This window comes from Schistocerca nitens, chromosome 9 (genome assembly GCF_023898315.1).
Source record: "Schistocerca nitens isolate TAMUIC-IGC-003100 chromosome 9, iqSchNite1.1, whole genome shotgun sequence".
In the NCBI taxonomy this organism is placed as follows: Eukaryota; Metazoa; Arthropoda; class Insecta; order Orthoptera; family Acrididae; genus Schistocerca; species Schistocerca nitens.
Window position 1 is genome coordinate 402,016,063 of NC_064622.1, and position 18,788 is coordinate 402,034,850.

Here is an 18,788-nt window from a genome sequence, read left to right on the forward strand (position 1 = left end):
CGGTATAGAACTTTAAGTGTACAACTTTTGCAAACGAACTGCCATTAAAGGTTGTTACTCCGTTGGATTTAAGCTCTGCAAACGGTTGTTCTCTTGCTAAGTGTATTGACATCGTATCTGTCAGATTTCGGTATATTGTAACCACGCTTTTTAGGCAGATCCAAGGACAAATAGAGTTTGATGAAGATATCCTCCGTGTGCCCTTTAACATAGTAAACGTGCTCCAATTCGCTATTTTCGGCCAGACTCCAACATATGGGCATTTACCACCGCTGTTTACAGTAAATGCTGTAATCTTGTATTCCACAGTCGTAGTCAGATTTCTTCATGCACTGTGTTTAAAGTCATACGTAGACCTGTCCTGCACATCCGCAATAGCCTCTTCCTTTTTCATCTCCAACTTATATTCTTCCTTTATGGCAGTTGTCTTCTCCAGATATTCCAGTTCTCTTTCTTTACTTCGATGTCGTCCATTTGCAGTTTCCTCTTCCCTGCGCAAAACGATTAACTGTACTTAAAGGTGTAATTTCTTTAATGAGGAATGGCTTAAGCCTGTGTGATAAATCTACTCTCTTTTTTGGCGCTTGTGCAATAACGTTGCTCATGTCTACCAATCCCAGTTACGCAATATAGATATCGGACACTATTGTGTAGTACGATGTTCTAGACTGAGAAAAATAAGTTTCTCCTGCTTTAACATAACAATTCTGTGTAATACTTATATCGTTTTTATTAGATACAGAATTACGAATCTCCACGTAGTTTATAGGTAGATAATTACAATTGTATGCGTACAGAACATAGCTCGTAAACTTTACTGTATCTTGAGTATCTGTTAGACTTACTCGTACTCCTGTCAGTCTTGACTACCCCCCCCCCCCCCCCCCCCCACACACACACCACTCAAAAAAAAAGAAGAAAAGAAATTACCCCAGTACACAAACTGCAGAACATTATTATACCCTAAACAATAGTTTTTCTGTAAGTTATTTGTTAATTGTCGCCACATGGAAGCAAGTGGCACAGACTACAGTGGAGTACATTGTAAATATTGTTTGTTGGTGTTTAATACACGTAAACATCCTTGCATGGGGTCGAATAGACGATCCATTCTGTAAGTGTATAGTGTAGCCTCCAACCTGGTAATTACATGCTGCTGAGCCAAGGAAGACCTAAAGGTTTCTCATAGTCACGTGTCCGGAAACTTTACGAAATCAGTAATGTGGTTAACAGTATCTTTATTCATTCCCAGACTTGTGATTTGACATATAAATTTGTTATATATCTTTACCCCGCAATTGGACCTTAACCACATTAGACAGTTTATTCCAATTGTCTTATCGTTGTCCACAATAACATTGATGTTTCCCTGGCGATCCCCTTCCATGCAGAAGTCATGGTTTGATAAGTAGTCGCGCATCTTCATTCTATTAAAAATTCCGGCAGAGTCTTGCTTTATGTCCAAATCCAAAATGTAATAGTCGTGTACACGTAGCTGTTATATTACTGCAGGCAGCTCTTCCATTAGAATAACCATTTTAACGTCAGCTAAGTCCACTATAAATGGAATAACCAAAGGTTTTTTATATTTCCTCGAAATAATTTCCAGTCCTTCCATACCGATTTTTCTCGTAGCCCTCTTGCTGTCACATTGTCGTTCATTTGCAAAAGTTGTAAACTTAAAGTTCTATACCGGAATTCCATAAGAATGTGCAGCAGAACAACTGACAGCTTCCACCCAGGAAGATGCGGAGTGTTATAACAACAGTGTTATACAGGAAATAAAAAAATTAAAATCCCCGTAAGCCCCCACGTAGAAGAACAGAACTAATTGTTAAGGCCGTAAAAGTGGTAGTTTACAGAAAAGAACTAGGTACATACCGGAATTCGAGAGCATACCTTCTTTGTACCTGTCAGATTACTGGCTGGACGATGAAACAGCTGATTAAGATGTGGATTTAAATTATAAAGTAAAAATGAAGCTGGATGTAATTGAAACTACACCAAATGACCGTAAAGAAAGAGCTGCTTTCTGCGTGTAAACGTACGAGGGTTGGAACTTAAATAGTGGCCACTATTTATTCACAACCGATACAAAAGAGTTTAATGTTTGCACCTGTTACTGTCCTTCAAAGTAGTCACCAGAGTTGTGTAGAACCCGTTGCCAGCGATGTTGAAGGAGTAGTATACTGTTAGCAGAGCCTGTTCTGTTGATGGTGCTAAGGAGCGGTCTACTGTCTGTCGAATCTCTGGGACAGTTCTGAAGCGAATGCCACGGAGTGGTTCCTTCAACTTCGGAATCAAATCAAAGTCACAAGGACTTAAGTCCGGGGAGTATGGTGGATAGTACAATACTTCCCAATTCCATCAACCGAACAGAGCAGCCACAGCTTGCGCTGTATGCTCCCCCGCGCATTGTCGTGCAAAATGATGGGTGGGTTGCGCAGAAAGTGTCACCGCTTCTTTCGCAAAGCTGGTCGTAGGTGTTGCTCCAAAAACGAACAGTAATGCTGTGCATTGACGGTCTGCCGTGGAGGAACGTAACGTGTTAGGATAACACCATCACAGTCGTACACGAGAATCACCAGAACTTTAGACCGCTCCATTCGCACCATCAATAGAACAGGCTCTACTAACGGTATACTACGCCTTCCACACAGCTGGCAACGAGCTCTACACAACGCTGGTGACTATTTTGAAGGACAGTAATAGGTGCAAACATGTAACTCTTTTGTATCGGTCGTGAATAAATAGTTGCCACTATTTAAGTTCCAGCCCTCGTATATGCAAAAGTTAATAAAGATTTTGTACTAGAATATTTGCTAATGTAATTCGCCAACCTACCAAAAATCCTAAGACATTTCCTATTTTCAATTATCCACGTGAATGTATATCGGTTGGGGAAAGTGGGTAGTCAGGAGACCTTGAAAAGTAGCCGAAACTATGTAGTGGGAACTATAGCAAACCCGTTCTCATACCTATGTGAGGACTAACGGATTTGCTGGGAAAACAGGGTTATTGTTTACAACATGTTTGAGTGGGTAAAATCATTAAAGGTGCATAATGTGCTCTCGGATATTTATATGAAAGTGATTAAGAGTTGTCACCACTTGAATGCTCTTGAGTACTACATGTGCCCTACTCAAGTTATACGATTATTATATGTTAAATTGCACCTGATGTGTTTAAAAGGGATGAACTCATTTCAAAGTATGAGCCCTGCTTTAAGCACAAAGGCTGAGATACACGATGACATGTTGATGAGCCATCATCACTTACGATGTATTGTCTTGGATGTATAGTTGAAATGATCAGTAATAAATCATAATGTCTGTTCTGTAGTCACAGTAACCAAGTAAGATGCTTCTACTTTGTTTAATCATCTATTGCTTTACTTCATAGTTTCTATGATGATGAATGTAGACAGTTCATATTTAAAGGTGTTACATTTGTAGCGTGCACAGAATATGCTGGAATAATAGAAACATTCTCAGCAAACATTTCATCACCGAAGCCTTTCAAGGATGTGAAGCGTGCTAAAACAGGGCGTGCAAAGTGGTTATCATGAAATTCACTGGTATCCCGTATAAAGACATGGTGACGTCACTTCGAGTATTCTACCAGCATCTACGTCAAGGGGAGGGAGAAGATCGCATGGGTGCATCAAATCTTTTATTTTGTTGCTAGTCAAGACGTGGAATTCTAAGGGTGTCCTGCTGTGCATCGGCTCAAGAAGACGATGTGAGAAAATAGTCTTGCTGTATTTGGTTATGAAACTGCAAATTTACTTCTAAGTTGGATGAGAAGTAAATAAATTTCTACCACACCATCTCTGTATGATTTCTCTTGAACCTGTTCCGACTTTGATAGTATATACTTTCGGGCAGATACCGTGTGTGTGGTTTCCTTCAAGCACAGGAGATACAATTTTAGAAATATTTGCTGTATGTCTGTGGAAGCGGACTCAGTCACATGCCTCCTGCTCCCATAAGCCAATACGTGCAACACGATGGGTGTAATCCCATGCAACTGTTCTAATATTTTATCATCTTCTATTTTAAACTCCACCTTCTTAATAGCACTCATCTTCAGAAAAATTAATGTAATTTGTGCCCTGCACATCATTTACGTACACGATGCAAAGGGGATAGATTTTTTTTTCGTAAATAACAACAACAAAGATATATGGTAAAGAATTTTTTCATTTTAGTTCACACGGATACAATTTGATTTTTGAGATACAGTTAAGTTCTTGAGACACAGTTAAGTTCGTGTGATACAATTTTACTCTGACATTTCAGTGCAGAGATACTTCTAACTTACACACTATTACTAATAACTAGGGAAAAAAGAACGTTCCAACGGTAGCACTGGATGAGAATATTTTACAACTTTTTTTTATAAATCTACGCTAAAAACTAATGTGGATATACAACTAAGTTTCACAGTCCCAATAGGTTGAAAAAGAATTTTGATGGACTGTGAACTACATACACTTCGAAATTTATCAGTCTTGGACAGATACCAGCAGTTGAAATTTAAAAAGTATTCTGTCTACATGGCACACACATTCACATGAGTGTACATATACGGTGTGCATGAATAAATAAGTATTTAGATGACATATATTTGTTTATGCTTTTCTAAATTTTTTAAAGCGTTTCCTTTTTTTCTACTTTGCACTACATTTTTTACGCTACAAGAGAATAGTGTGAAAACGGGAGAGTTTGTCACATCAACACAAATGATCCTTTTATCATCACGAGGTAACAGACCGATTTTATACTGCGGCACATTGTGCACCTCATGTCCCCTAAATCGAATACTAGTTTGCCGTATCATATGCTGCAGTTATGATGCGACAGTGCGCACACCGCTGTACAGTCACTGCGAATAGTCTTGGATAGAGGGGGATCTCAGTGCCTTTCAACGCACAACCTTAACCCACCTGTGTGTGGCAGCTTTCAATGTGCGAGACACATACGTTTTTGCTCGCAGGTCTACAAACTCCACAATTGGCAATCCATTCGTCTCGTCTTTCGTAAGGCCGATAACGTCCTTGTTCTGTGGAACAATACCACAAGGATTATCGGTCGTGTATGAGGGCGTGTCGAATTCATTACCATGGTGCATCAGTATTTCGTATGGATCACAGTTCTTCACCCAATAGATGAAGCTATCTGCAAGCATATAACGTAGTTTAGGATCTGCAAGATGAGTTTTCGCAAACCCATAATGAAAGTGGTACATGTGGAGTGTGGATAGGTCTAGTATGCACGTCGTCACATAAATAGGCTTCGTAAACTGTATTGCAGTCTTCGCCCTCTCCACAGCAACAAAATCCTTACGAATAATGTGATCCACTTAAAATTTGCTCTGGCGATGTATTTTCTTACGCCGTATCACCCGTCCCATTCTGTGCTAATCAAAATTTCACGCCATTCCCTCAAATTCTCCATTGTTTTTTCGAATATTGAATTATCCAGTAATTTTTAAAAAAGCATTTCTCAAAGTAACACATCGCGGGAACTCTCAGTGTCATATTCAGATCAGTACACTCCTTCATCCAGAGGGCTGCTTGAAGGAGATAGCCCCGGTGATTCTAACCAGCTCCATCACCAAGCCGACACACTGCTGAAGTTTACAATAGTGATTAATGTATCTCCGCTTATTCAGAGAGTTGTCATCAGCTTTGGTGTGGAGCCTCCTCGCGGAACTTGTTGCTCTGGACACAATGGCAAGTCAGTAGTCATACCCCCCCCCCCCCTCCCTTGATTTTTCCACCGAATCCCCTGTATTCATCTTTGGGAACCCATCAAAATTCGCTAATCGGCTGTGATAGTTGCATGGCGTGCCCGTATAAGCTGTTTACATCCAGATACATGATGTACTCGAATCAAGGGTTGTGTTGCACTTGCACCTTGCCAACGATTATTTGGCTTGGCGTGCCTACAGACCCATTTACGAAGTCGCTATGGATCCCTCGTTCAAAGAGAAGAAGAATGTCAGAATCGGTCAATAATTCGATGATGTGTCCCAGTACAAGCCAGGTGCCGCGCGCTAAAAGGTGGGATCCAGAGAATATGGGGCCATGCATAGACTCCACAATTTCTAAAAACGTCCGCAAGCCAGGTCACATGTGTGTCCATGTAAAACTGTGTGCGCTCTAGTGAAGTGGAGATGTTGAATTTCCGCCAGACATTCACAACATGCTTATACTCTGCATGTGTTATGGCACTACATATCACGTTGCTGGAGAATGCAGTTACACTGGGCAGCCTGGTTTCGTTGAGTTTTGCCATACTATCATGGGGAAACCCCCTGCCTAGCCACAAATTGAAACTTTTCCTCATCAGGAAATGCAGGTCGAGTTATGTTCATATCCTCCCGAGGTAAAATTTCAACGAATTTCTGGAGTGGCACCTGCATAAAACATAGCAAGTCAAGGAAATGGACCGTAATTCTTGGCTCATTCGTTTCTAGGATGAAATATATTTCTTGATGCTCTTAAGCAGGACACTGACCTGATTTTTCTCCCAGCCGAAATCAGCCAAGCGCTCAGCAAGAAAGTGAGTGTCATACCTTCATATGGAAGGAAACTGGTATCTGCCTTGGTAACTGGTACTTTAAATTGCATGTATTGTGAGCTGCGCCACGGAACTTCCCCATAAGATGACAGTGGTCTCTATGAGGAGTTTCCGCTTTTCTATCTAACGGCAGCCGACCAGTATGACAGTCAACCGTGGTGTTGTACAAATCTTCATTCTCTTTCGATTTGGTAATGGGAGCGTTGTCACTTTAAAGCGTATCAACCTCCAATGAAAGTTTTTCTAACTCAGTTAGGTAAGAAACGAGATTTACTATACTTTTGGCTACTTAGTTTCGGCTACATTTCCATCTCACCCAACTACCCACTTTTGCAGCTTTGCACTATAACCTTGCGAAAGACTACACACATGTGGTTTACCGTAGATAGGAGACTATTTATGGATGTTGTACAGGGCAAGGCGTTTTTAGGAAGCAGCGGGTAGTCGGCTGACCTGGAAAAGTAGCCGAAACTACGTAGCCTGAAGTACAGTAACCGTTGTTCCTTACCTGGATGAACGTAAAGTTACTGTGGCTTATATCCAGCATATCACCTGATCGAACTACTGTGCACGTAAAAAAATTACGTATGTCTAGTCATAAGGGGAAGATAGATTCGACGTGGGTAATTGTGATTTCAACGCATAGAGAAGTACACCCGACCATAAGGGAGTGATAAATTCATTTCATAAACAGCTGCACAATACAGCACAATACAGTACAAACAGGGTGGACAATATGGCTGCAATAAAAGGGATGCAGAGAACGTCCTCTCATGGGCTCCCCTAACCAGATCCTCACATGTTCCTTATTGCACTGTCGACTGTATGTTTATTACAGTACACCAACCCATGTCAGTGATTTTTTCCAACCCTTTCGTACGCGGGAGTGCTGTTGACTATCATATAGCGCCAGACACAAATGCCTCACAACACTTGTTTGAGAGAGCCTTGGCGGATGCAGCACCTTCCTGGAGCGCTGACTGAAAGTACCTTTAGTCTGTTCTCGAATCTGATTGGTTGGAAGGCTTAAGTGTCTGATAATTTCCTAGAACTGAGGAGAATCGAGACAGCTAGGCGGTGTGAATGTGTCCATATCATAATTTTTAGATGTTGTGCACTTGTAAACGATAATCGGAAATGTGTAATTGTTAGTGTGTGAAGTTACTGTGGTTTGTGTTCCTTCATATTCAAAGAAAGTGACTATATCCAGTCGTAAGGGAGGTGTAGATTTGATGTGGAAAAATGCGATTTCAATGTATCGTTAGCTGTAAGGGGAATGAAAGATTTTATGTCGAAAATTATGTCCAGTCATATGAATGGTATAGATGTAGGTATTTCCAGAGTCAGAGCCTTCGGAAGGAGGTACTTCCAATACTTTTCACACTGTCAGATGTCACTATATTGGTACTATGATCGTAATACATAACTGGAATTACACTGAGAAATACGTGGCTTATTTCCGAGGACGACTCTGCGTGCTTTTTTTAATGTGTGAAATCTTGTGGGACTCAACTGCTAAGGTCATTAGTCCCTAAGCTTACACACTACTTAACCTAAATTATCCTAACACAAGCACCCATGCCCGAGGGAGCACTCGAACCTCCGCCGGGATCAGCCGCAGAGTCCATGACTGCAGCGCCCAAGACCGCTCGGCTAATCCCGCACGGCGACTCTTCGTGCTGTCTGGGTGTTTGGTGGAGGTAGCCAGTGACCAGAAATAACTGACATTTCCGGCTTAAAGTTCCGAGCCGTTAATAAGCCTCACGAACTGGTCAGGCAGTGTACAACAGTGTCAATCTTTAGGTGGGTGAATAGCGATCTAATACTCAGTATGTGTTGGGTGCCCTTCATGATTCCATGTGTTGCGAGTATTCTCTGATTTTTACGTGGGTATTTGAGAAGATTCAGTATCGATCAGACAAATGTTGGTTCTGGAGGTATTGATAAGATCTAAATTCCTACCACTCCAATCATGCCCAGTCGTCCTTAATTGCCGGGCAGTCCTATCCGGCGGGCCAAGTCCGGATGCTGACCTGGCGCAATCGCTGACACGCGCGCACACGGTGGCAAGTAGCTCTTTGCCACTCTTGCCTGAATCACTGCATGTTGACATCGGGACACGAGCACACTGGATGTACAAGTGTTTTAGCGCTCTCTGACATCTGTGACAACTGTTACTACTACTACTGCTACTACTAATACAGAGTAGAATGTGGTTTAAGTGTGTGGTATTTAGTGCTTCTCAATACAGTGCACTGGACTCTGTCTTGCAGCGGAAAGGTGGCAATGCTATTCATTGTTGTGACTATCCTGTCATGTGGTAGAGCATTCCTCCTCCTCCTGCTCCTCCTTTGTCCTGGTGCAGCTGAGAAAACCAACTTAGGGGTTATATGGTACTTTGAAACCCAGTTGCAACATCAGATTATCGATAGATTAATTTATTATTTTCCTCTGCAGATTGTTTAAGGACATAGCATGCAACTGAGCTGAAATTTGAAATTTTCAGCTACCTCCAAAAAAGTGGCCTTCCTACTAAATTATCAAACTGTGCCAGTATCCACCAATAGGAGGCAAGGGGGAAAAATCCGGAAGGGTTTCGAAACTGGGCAGTTGCACGATCGAATCCCACCAAATGTACCAGTTCTGGTTTCCACCAATAAGAAGCAAGGAAAAATTAGCCACATGCAAAGGGCATCGATTCAATTAATTATTCAATAAATTTGATAGAGTGAGGGAACATTTCCAAGACATCCACAAGTGGGGGTTTACCAGGTATTCACTGCTTTGTTCAGGACACAGGAGGGATTAGTATGGCACATGACAGACGCTACCTGGTTCTCGAATATCGTTGTTCAAAAATGGTTCAAATGGCTCTGAGCACTATGGGACTTAACATCTGTGGTCATCAGTCCCCTAGAACTTAGAACTACTTAAACCTAACTAACCTAAGGACATCACACACACCCATGCCCGAGGCAGGATTCGAACCTGCGACCGTAGCAGTCGCGCGGTTCCGGACTGCGCGCCTAGAACCGCTAGACCACCGCGGCCGGCAATGTCGTTGTTACATCTGCTACAGAACAAAGTAGAGCTATTGGCCCGACGGTCAGCGATGTGATTGGGAGTTTTTTTTTTTTTTGCCAGGTATATGTAGCGTGATCTGTGAGAGTGTAATTACGTGTGGTGCTTCACGATCGGGATAAAAAAAGCACTGCAATTGTTTAAATATTCCACACTGCCTTCTCACCCACAAATTGTTTAAATAAACAGTACTCCTTACACTGCAGTCAATTTCCTAACAAATTCTTTAAATAAATACTGTATTCCAAACACTGCCTTGCGTCCCATAAATTGTTTAAATAAACAATATTCCACACATTGCCTTGTCTACCAGAAATTGTTTAAACAACATTCCATATATCACAATCGATTTCGCGCCAAATAGCCAATCAACTGAGTCTTTTTCCCACCAATTTGCAGGTGGGGATTGGAGTTCTGTGGGATTTCCCAGAGTGGGAAATGTCAATTAATTGGTAAAATTAATTAATTAGTCAATTAATTTGATATTAATTGTGTGCTTGTATCTGCTAGGGGATTTCCCGGAGGGGTGGGGGAGAGGTAGGTGGTTTCTCAGGACAGATTACCCTCAGGGGGTCATACATCAACCCCGAGGGGTTATAAATCAATTAACAGAAAATAGGTGAATGGGAGGGGGTGGGGTTACATGAAAAACCACTTACTAGAACAATAGACGAAGATCATAAATAAGTCAGATGTCAAATTTAATTAATTTGCATATCAATTTGATATCAAAAGTGCACAAAAACAATGGTTGCCCTATTACTTACATAGATAGTCCTGGTATGTGTCTTGATACTTACATCATAGTCGATTAATGACTCACCCATATTGTGCAGAGAGCTGCATCAAAAACCTAGGATGTCTGGTTTGGTAGTGCTGAGCAAAGAATATACAGAATGAGATTTTCACTCTGCAGCGGAGTGTGCGCTGTTATGAAACTTCCTGGCAGATTAAAACTGTGTGCCCGACCGAGACTTGAGCTCGGGATCTTTGCCTTTCGCCGGCAAGTGCTCTACCAACTGAGCTACCGAAGCACGACTCACGCCCGGTACTCACAGCTTTACTTCTGCCAGTACCTCGTCTCCTACCTTCCAAACTTTACAGAAGCTCTCCTGCGAACCTTGCAGAACTAGCACTCCTGAAAGAAAGGAGTGCTAGTTCTGCAAGGTTCGCAGGAGAGCTTCCGTAAAGTTTGGAAGGTAGGAGACGAGGTACTGGCAGAAGTAAAGCTGTGAGTACCGGGCGTGAGTCATGCTTCGGTAGCTCAGTTGGTAGAGCACTTGCCCGCGATAGGCAAAGGTCCCGAGTTCGAGTCTCGGTCGGGTACACAGTTTTAATCTGGCAGGAAGTTTAAAAGAATATACAAATTTTGCTTGGGTGTGGGTTCACAGCCTCTAGACATTTTATGATAATAGAAACATACCTGCACCATATTCACTAATAAACCCCGTAACTATAAAATATTAAACCCCGAAACTAATTCAGATTCCCCTTCAGCAAAATCAAAGAGGTCCATGATTGTAACCAATGTTACACATGAACGAAATCATGTCATTACATCTACATGAACACATGATAGCTGTAGCCATTCGATATCTCAGTTTACATTTTTTTTCATAGTACTTTATACAAACTGTATGGCGAACCGTACGATTCTATTATGTTTGACTTCAGGAAAAGTCAGCTCGTTTCGAAAATAATCGCTGTACAGTCATGTGGTGCCATCTGGTTCGTGAGCTCATCTTCTTCCTTGTCTTTTTTGTTTCCTCTACACCAGGTGAGTATATATGTACGTATGTGTGTATCTGTAGTATGTAGGTCTATGATTGAACTTTTATGGAAGCTCTCACACGAAAGGTTACTTCTTCAGTAATTTGTGTTAAAATTAAAATGTGTACCCCTGGTGGGACTCGAACCCACAATCCCCGGTTTAGGAGACCGATGCCTTATCCATTAGGCCACAGGGGCTCACGGTAGCAGAGAGCTACACATGAGAACCCGTTTGGATCACGCTGCGGTGATGCAATAGACAGTAGCTCTCTCCCTTACCAGGCACGTTGGCCGCAGCCTGCCTCTGTGAAATATTCTGCCTCCGCTGCCAGAAGTGATTCCAATTTCGAAGACACGAAGCACATATCGTATTAATTATGTGTTATGGTGCACAAGATTTGGTACGTAGGACATCCGCAACTGGGAGGCACGGTAATTTTAGAGCGCTTCAGTTGTACTAATATTTATTTGAGCCACGACCGGTTTCGAGATTTTTATATCTCATCTTCAGGTGTCTGAAATTGTAGTATGTAGTAATACATAACATGCAGTCGGGCCAGTCAGTGGAAGAGTGCCAATCACTGCATGTTGTCGGAAACTGTCCGCCGCTGGTCAGCCGCACGATAGGACCGCCACCAGCCATTACTGACTTAGCCGACCGCGTGTTATGTACTACCAAAAATTGTAATTTCATACATCTGAAGACGAGATCTTAAAACCTCGAAACCGGTCGTGATTTAAGTAAATATTAATACAAATGAAGCGGACCTTTCTAAATTTATTATGTTTTGTGGTAATCACAAAAGACTGACCATTCTGCAGGAAGAGCTGCAAAATAGCTTTGGCTTCATATGTGACGGTCCTGTGAAGATGGTAACTACTGGAGTCTGAGTAGGGAATTCTGTGTTGCTACCAGTGACAATAATTAGAATGGTCTGGTCCCGTACTGAATTTAGAGCACTAGAATCCATTACGATGGTGCAGTACGTCCACGAAATTAACTTTTAATACATCTTCATTGCTATAGACCTTGGATTGTGCAGCACCTCGTAATTCAAAATTGTGACAGCTAATAGCGCAACAGTAAGCTATTTATCGTAACTTATCACAAAAATATTACATGTCAATTACTTTCTGTAACTATCCAGTATTCATACCCAGACAATATGAGTGCTCATTTCGAAAGTGCATGCAATAACGCAAAGACTAAAACGTACCTTAACTCCATATACCTGAAGCTATATTTCACAGATGACTTATCTTGGAATATAAATATAATTACCAGAACATTCAGTACATTCTAGACAAGAATAAATTATGTACGAGATTAACCTAATTCAGTACCAAAAAACCTTAATTATTTGCATTAGATGAAAAAGACTGTACCTAGAACAAATCAATAATCGCCTATTCTACAACAAATCTCATCAGGACTAAAACAGTGATAGTCTCTAAAGTCTCTTGCTAAACAAAACTACGTGTAACTTGTATGTATACCAATTAAAAACCATTAGGGTGTGCTAAAAAGTAAGATATGAGTTTTTTTGCGTGGAAGCCTTTTTAAGTAAAACAAACGTTATTAACATTGTACTTCTTTGTTCTTCATGGCTATGTATTTATTTCTCAACATAGCCACTCTGGCGACGAACATATTTCTCCCAACCAGAGACGTATTCGTTGTTTTGTCACTGTGAAATATTTGACTTTGTCGACAGAGCCACAACCTCATCTCTCCGTGCACCGCTTCATCAGTATCAAGCTGAAGTTCTTGAAGGTGTTCTTTAAGTTTTAGAAACAGATGATAATCGAATGGGGCCAGGTCGGAATAGTATGGAGGATGATCGATGACGATTACCTCGAACTTCGGACTGTTGCAAATGTCGCAGCGCTCCTGGCTCGTTGGCTGAAGGGGAGATTTCTCCATGTGTTGACGAACTCTTCGAATTTGAAACTCGATTACAGCCTGCTGTTTCACCGCCACGTCACACGCTACAATTCGGAGCCATCTAGCGTCATAGGACTGCAAATATGTAGACCTGAAGGATAAAACGTAGAATGTTGTTAACGTTTGTTGTATTTTAAAACCTTTAAGAGCACTCACATAAAAAGTTTAGAAGCATTACTTTTCAGCGTGTCCTCGTGCGTATAGTCATCGCCGTTCTTATCCATTCAAGTATTGCGGTTTTTCTTCATCGGCATCTTATACTTTACTTGCACGTGTAAAGTTGACATCCATAACATTCAACAGCAGAAAAAGATTCAAAATTTTGTAATAAGGTTTACGGACGAACACTCTCGGAATTTCAACAGTAAACTTCTCTGTAATGCACAACGCCTCTCTGAAAGCGTCTGCCACATGAATTTCAGTATCTCCGTAACGCTGTCGCGCCGACTAAACGATCCCATTCGGAGAGGCCCCTCTCTTCGTTGGATTTTATTTCTGTTATTAATGCAAACTGGTAAGGATGACGGACTAATGAACAAACTCAAATCGGTCGAACAAGAGTTTTTTTAAATCTTCTTTCGTGGATGAATTATATTTCCCAAAGATTTTTCTTACGAATCTGTCCACTGTCATCTGTGCTTGCTACATATTGTTTAACGTGGCCATTCCAATTGGGGTCGTTCCGGACAATTAATCCTAGGTGTTTTACGGTAATTACTATATCCAGCGATTTGCCGGAATAATGGAATCGTACACTAGTGAATTTCTTTTCCTCTTTCTGCGCGATACGTTAAGTTTATTTACGTTCAGAGTCAACTGGCAGTCCGAGCACCTGTCATCAATGCGCAGCAGCTATTGTTGCAGTTCTCTACACTCTCCTAGCGTCGCTGCCTTCTGCTAGACAACCGCATAATATGCGAACATCGTTATGTAGCTTTCGATGTTAGCAACTAGATCATATAGTTACAGTGGTGTGCAAAACATAAAGACGAGAGTAACTTTCACGTGATGCGACTCTGTCAAGTAACATAGCCCTATTTTACGTAGACCGTACAAAGTAATAACTGTTACAGTATAGTACAGAATGTAACTACAAGAGATATGCAATGACACGAACGGAAATAACACTTCTATTCAAAGACAATAATTAGACTGAAGTCACTGTGATTCATAATGGTTCCCTGGACATTACAAAAGGTGGGACCTGCTTCTTAATAGCCTATGTAATCACCACGGATGACCTACTACGATGCACATCGAGCGAGAACTGTGTCAGTTGTTAAGTTGACACTGTAAAGGACATGGAGACGTCTGTACACGTGTGAGACAATGTTATCAGCAACTGAAAGAGTTTGAAAGTGACCTCAGTGTGGGGCTCCATTTGGCCATCTACATCTATGTGATCACTGTGCTATTCACAATAAAGTGCCTGGCAAAGGGTTCAATGAACCACCTTCAAGCTGTCTCTCAGCCGTCCCATACTCGAACGGCGCGCGGGAGAAAGGTGCACTTAAATTTTTCTGCGCGAGCCCTGATTTCTCTTATTTTATCGTGATGATCATTTCTCCCTATGTAAGTGGGTGCCAACAGAATATTATCACAATCGGAGGAGAAAACTGGTGATTGAAATTTCATTAGAACATCCCGTCGCAACGAACAACGCCTTTGTTTTAATGATTGCCACTCCAATTCACGTATCATATCTGTGGCGATATCTCCCCTATTTCGCGAGGAAACAAAACGAGCTGCCCTTCTTTGTACTTTTTCGATGTCATCCGTCAGTCCCACCTGATGAGAATCCCACACCGCACAGCGATATTCCAGAATAGGGCGGAGAAGCGTGGTGTAAGCAGTCTCTTTAGTAGACCTGTAGCACTTTCTAAGTGTTCAACCAATGAATTGCAGTCTTTGGTTTGCTCTACCCACAATATTATCTATGTGATCGTTCCAATTTAGGTTATTTGTAATCCCTAAGTATTTAGTTGAATTTACAGCCTTCAGATTTGTGTGACTTATTGCGCAATCGAAATGTAGCGGATTTCTTTTAGTACTCATGTGAATAACTTCACACTTTTCTTTATTCCGGGTCAGTTGACACTTTTCGCACCATACGGATATCTTACGTAAATCATTTTGCAATTCGTTTTGGTCATCTGATGACAGTAAATGACAGCACCATCTGCAAATAATCTAAGATGGTTCAAATGGCTCTGAGCACTATGCGACTTAACTTCTGAGGTCATCAGTCGCCTAGAACTTAGAACTAATTAAACCTAACTAACCTAAGGACATCACACACATCCATGCCCGGGGCAGGTCTCGAACCTGCGACCGTAGCGGTCGCTCGGCTCCAGACTGTAGCGCCTAGAACCGCAAGGCCACTCCGGCCGGCAATCTAAGATGACTACTCAGATTGTCTCCTATGTCATTAATATAGATCAGGAACAATAAAGGGCCTGTAACACTTCCTTGGGGAACGCCGGATATTACTTATGTTTTACTCGATGACTTTCGTCTGTTACTACGAACTGTCACCTTTTTGACAGGAAATCACGAATCCAGTCGCAGAAGTGAGTCGATATTCCATAGGCACGCAGTTTAGTTAGAAAACGCTTGTGAGGAACGGTGTCGAAAGCCTTCTGCAAATCAAAAAATATGGAATGAATTTGATATCCCCTGCCGATAGAACTCATTACGCCATGAGTATAAAGAGCTAGTTGTGTTTCACAATAACGATATTTTCTGAATCCTCGCTATGTGTCAATAAATCGTTATCTTAGAGGTAATTCATGATGTTAGAACACAGTGTATTTTCCAAAACTGTATAGCAAATCGACGTTAGTGATGTGGGCCTGTAATTCACCGAATGTTCGGTAAATGTCAGTACGAATATCTCTAGCCTCTAACGAATTATTCATTCTGCAGCGGAGTGTGCGCAGATTTGAAACTTCCACGTAGATTAAAACTGTGTGTCGGACCGGGACTCGAACCAGAGACTCTTACTTTCGCCGGCAGGTTCTCTCTGGCACCTGTGCTATCCGAACACACCTCGGGACCGGCCTTCACAGTTTCACATAAAAGGGAAAGGTCCTGGGTTTGAGTCCTGGTCCGACTCACAGTTTTAATCTGCCAGGAATTTAATCTCTAATCCCGCTCAAGAGACTTAATACATGACTTGTTTTAGAAAAGTTGGTACAGTGTATCAGAAGAAAAATTTAAGGGGCTCCGGAACGCCCTATACTTGCAATGTTAAAATAACGCTTATAAATTACATCTTTCCTCACAAAGTATTTGAGGTAGGAAGTTGAACTTTTTACAGATTATTTATTGGAATATGGGCTACAACTTAACACAGGGATTTTACAAAATTTTAGTTCAGTTATTAAAGATGATTTTTTTCAATTGTAATGAAAATTCACAATATTTTTTTGCAATTTTTTATTTATATATTCAAAAATATACAGTTTTTTGGAAAAAGGCTGTGTTAAATTATTCAGAAAGTACTGTGTAACATTTACTGAAAGTTTGAAACAAATATGTTTGGAAGATCCTTAGAAAACATGTAATTAGTATGACAAAATAAAAGCTTTGGGAATCGAGCGACAAAGATTGAATTAACTTTTTAGTGCATTCCAGGTCCATAGGATGGATTATCTTCATCCTCTGCAAACTCCTCCTCCAGCTTCCTCTTGTTCCTCCTCCTGTTTACTCTTGCTTGTATTTCTAGACTCTTTATAGCCCTGTCTGCAGCCCGAAGGCGTTCCTTGTCTAAAGCAAACATCGCTCGTACCATGTTGGAACCTATCTTCATTCCCATATTTCTAAATACCTTTGGCTTTCCAACATTTCTCCGTTTCTTAAAAGCCTTCAGAGGATTTCTAATAACTTTACTTTTACTCATTATTATACTTCAACAAAACAGAGACTCAAGAAACAGAATTAATTACGAATATTTTCGAGATAACGACAGAGTAAATAAACATGAAACAATCGACAATCACACCAGCGATATATATTGAACCATCACAGGTTAGCCACAACACATACTTTATGTCACATCACTAAAATGTACCTTATGAACACGGACGTTAATAATAACACCATTTGACAGCAGTTTAACAGCGCCACAGTGGGTCACGCCCATGTAGAACACATTTCAAAAAAAATTTAAAAATAGTTGTAGTCTTCGGAATTGAATAAATTATATATCTATTAAAAGGTAATAGTCTGCAGATTCAAAAAATGCAAAAAAGTAAAAATTGAACTTTTCATGATTTTGAGCCTTTCCGGAGCCCCTTAAGTACGTCTTACAAGGAAACATCACCAACGTAATATCACATTTTATGAAGGTAAAAGCACACTTTAAAGACAACCCAGCAATTTATCCCGCGCGAAAATTTGGGCCATAATTTTGATAACTAAGTTTTTAGGAACTTAAAATCTCATACCTTCTACCAAAACAGATGCGTTGTAAATTCACAGTTGTGTATCTAGCTTATACAGTAAGTAAATGCTAGCATCAGTATGTGTGTCTTAACAGTTTAGGTAATCTCTGAGAAGCATCAAGTGGAGATTTTGGAGTGCCATAGGGCGAGTGCTTTAATTTTACAAGGTAATGCCAGCGCTAACGTTGCTTCGTGATGTAGTAAATTGATATTAAGAAAGCAAACGACCAGAAAGATAAAGAGCTCACGTATGAAATTACTTAGAAGAGCAGCGGGTGCGCATTCCTTTACGAAATCGACACGCGATGTGTTGAGTATAAGTTTCAGTTTCTGGACCGAATAAGCTATTGTCACGTACGTAAAATAGTGGACGTATTTTGTAATAGATTGGTAAAACAGTGGCCCGTGGGGGGATCGAACCCACGACCTTCGCGTTATTAGCACGACGCTCTAACCAACTGAGCTAACGGGCCCACGTGTCAGGAAAGCTCTACGGCGTTTAAACAGAGTCCGACCGCTTCTTTCTCAGAGATAAAATAAGTTTTGAACACATTTGTGAAGCACTGCTGCACCAATAGGTATGGGAGTCCTTTCCTTAGTGTGACTGCGGCGAAGAGGTGGAGACACTACATCACATGACATGTGTTTCCTCAGTGCATTTACAAGGACAGTGGAAGGCCTTCACAATTTATCTGATCGGATTTCAAACATGGGCTTCGGAATGTAAAACCATTATGAACTAGAGATTATGTGTATCTATGTTAAAAGGTATATATTTGTTGTAAACAGTTATGTAATACTTTCTCCTCTCTTTATAAGATGAATGAATAAATAGTGTTAAAAGCTCCATAAACAAAAGTAACACGTATTTGTTACTGTTTAATTGAGAATGAGTTTTCCAAGGCCTTTAATCCAGAAACACTATCTATCTTCTTCGTCTGTTATCAGTGACGACCGTAT

At 41.0% G+C, this 18,788-nt stretch overlaps 2 non-coding genes across 2 annotated transcripts; both read right to left on the minus strand.

Annotated features, from left to right (window-relative positions):
- Nucleotides 1-11,563: 11,563 nt before the first annotated feature.
- Trnar-ccu (transfer RNA arginine (anticodon CCU)) lies at nucleotides 11,564-11,636 on the minus strand. The gene has a single exon. It is a non-coding gene; the product is annotated as a tRNA-Arg (tRNA).
- A 6,591-nt stretch (nucleotides 11,637-18,227) lies between these two features.
- Nucleotides 18,228-18,301, minus strand: Trnai-aau (transfer RNA isoleucine (anticodon AAU)). The gene has a single exon. It is a non-coding gene; the product is annotated as a tRNA-Ile (tRNA).
- Nucleotides 18,302-18,788: the final 487 nt, after the last annotated feature.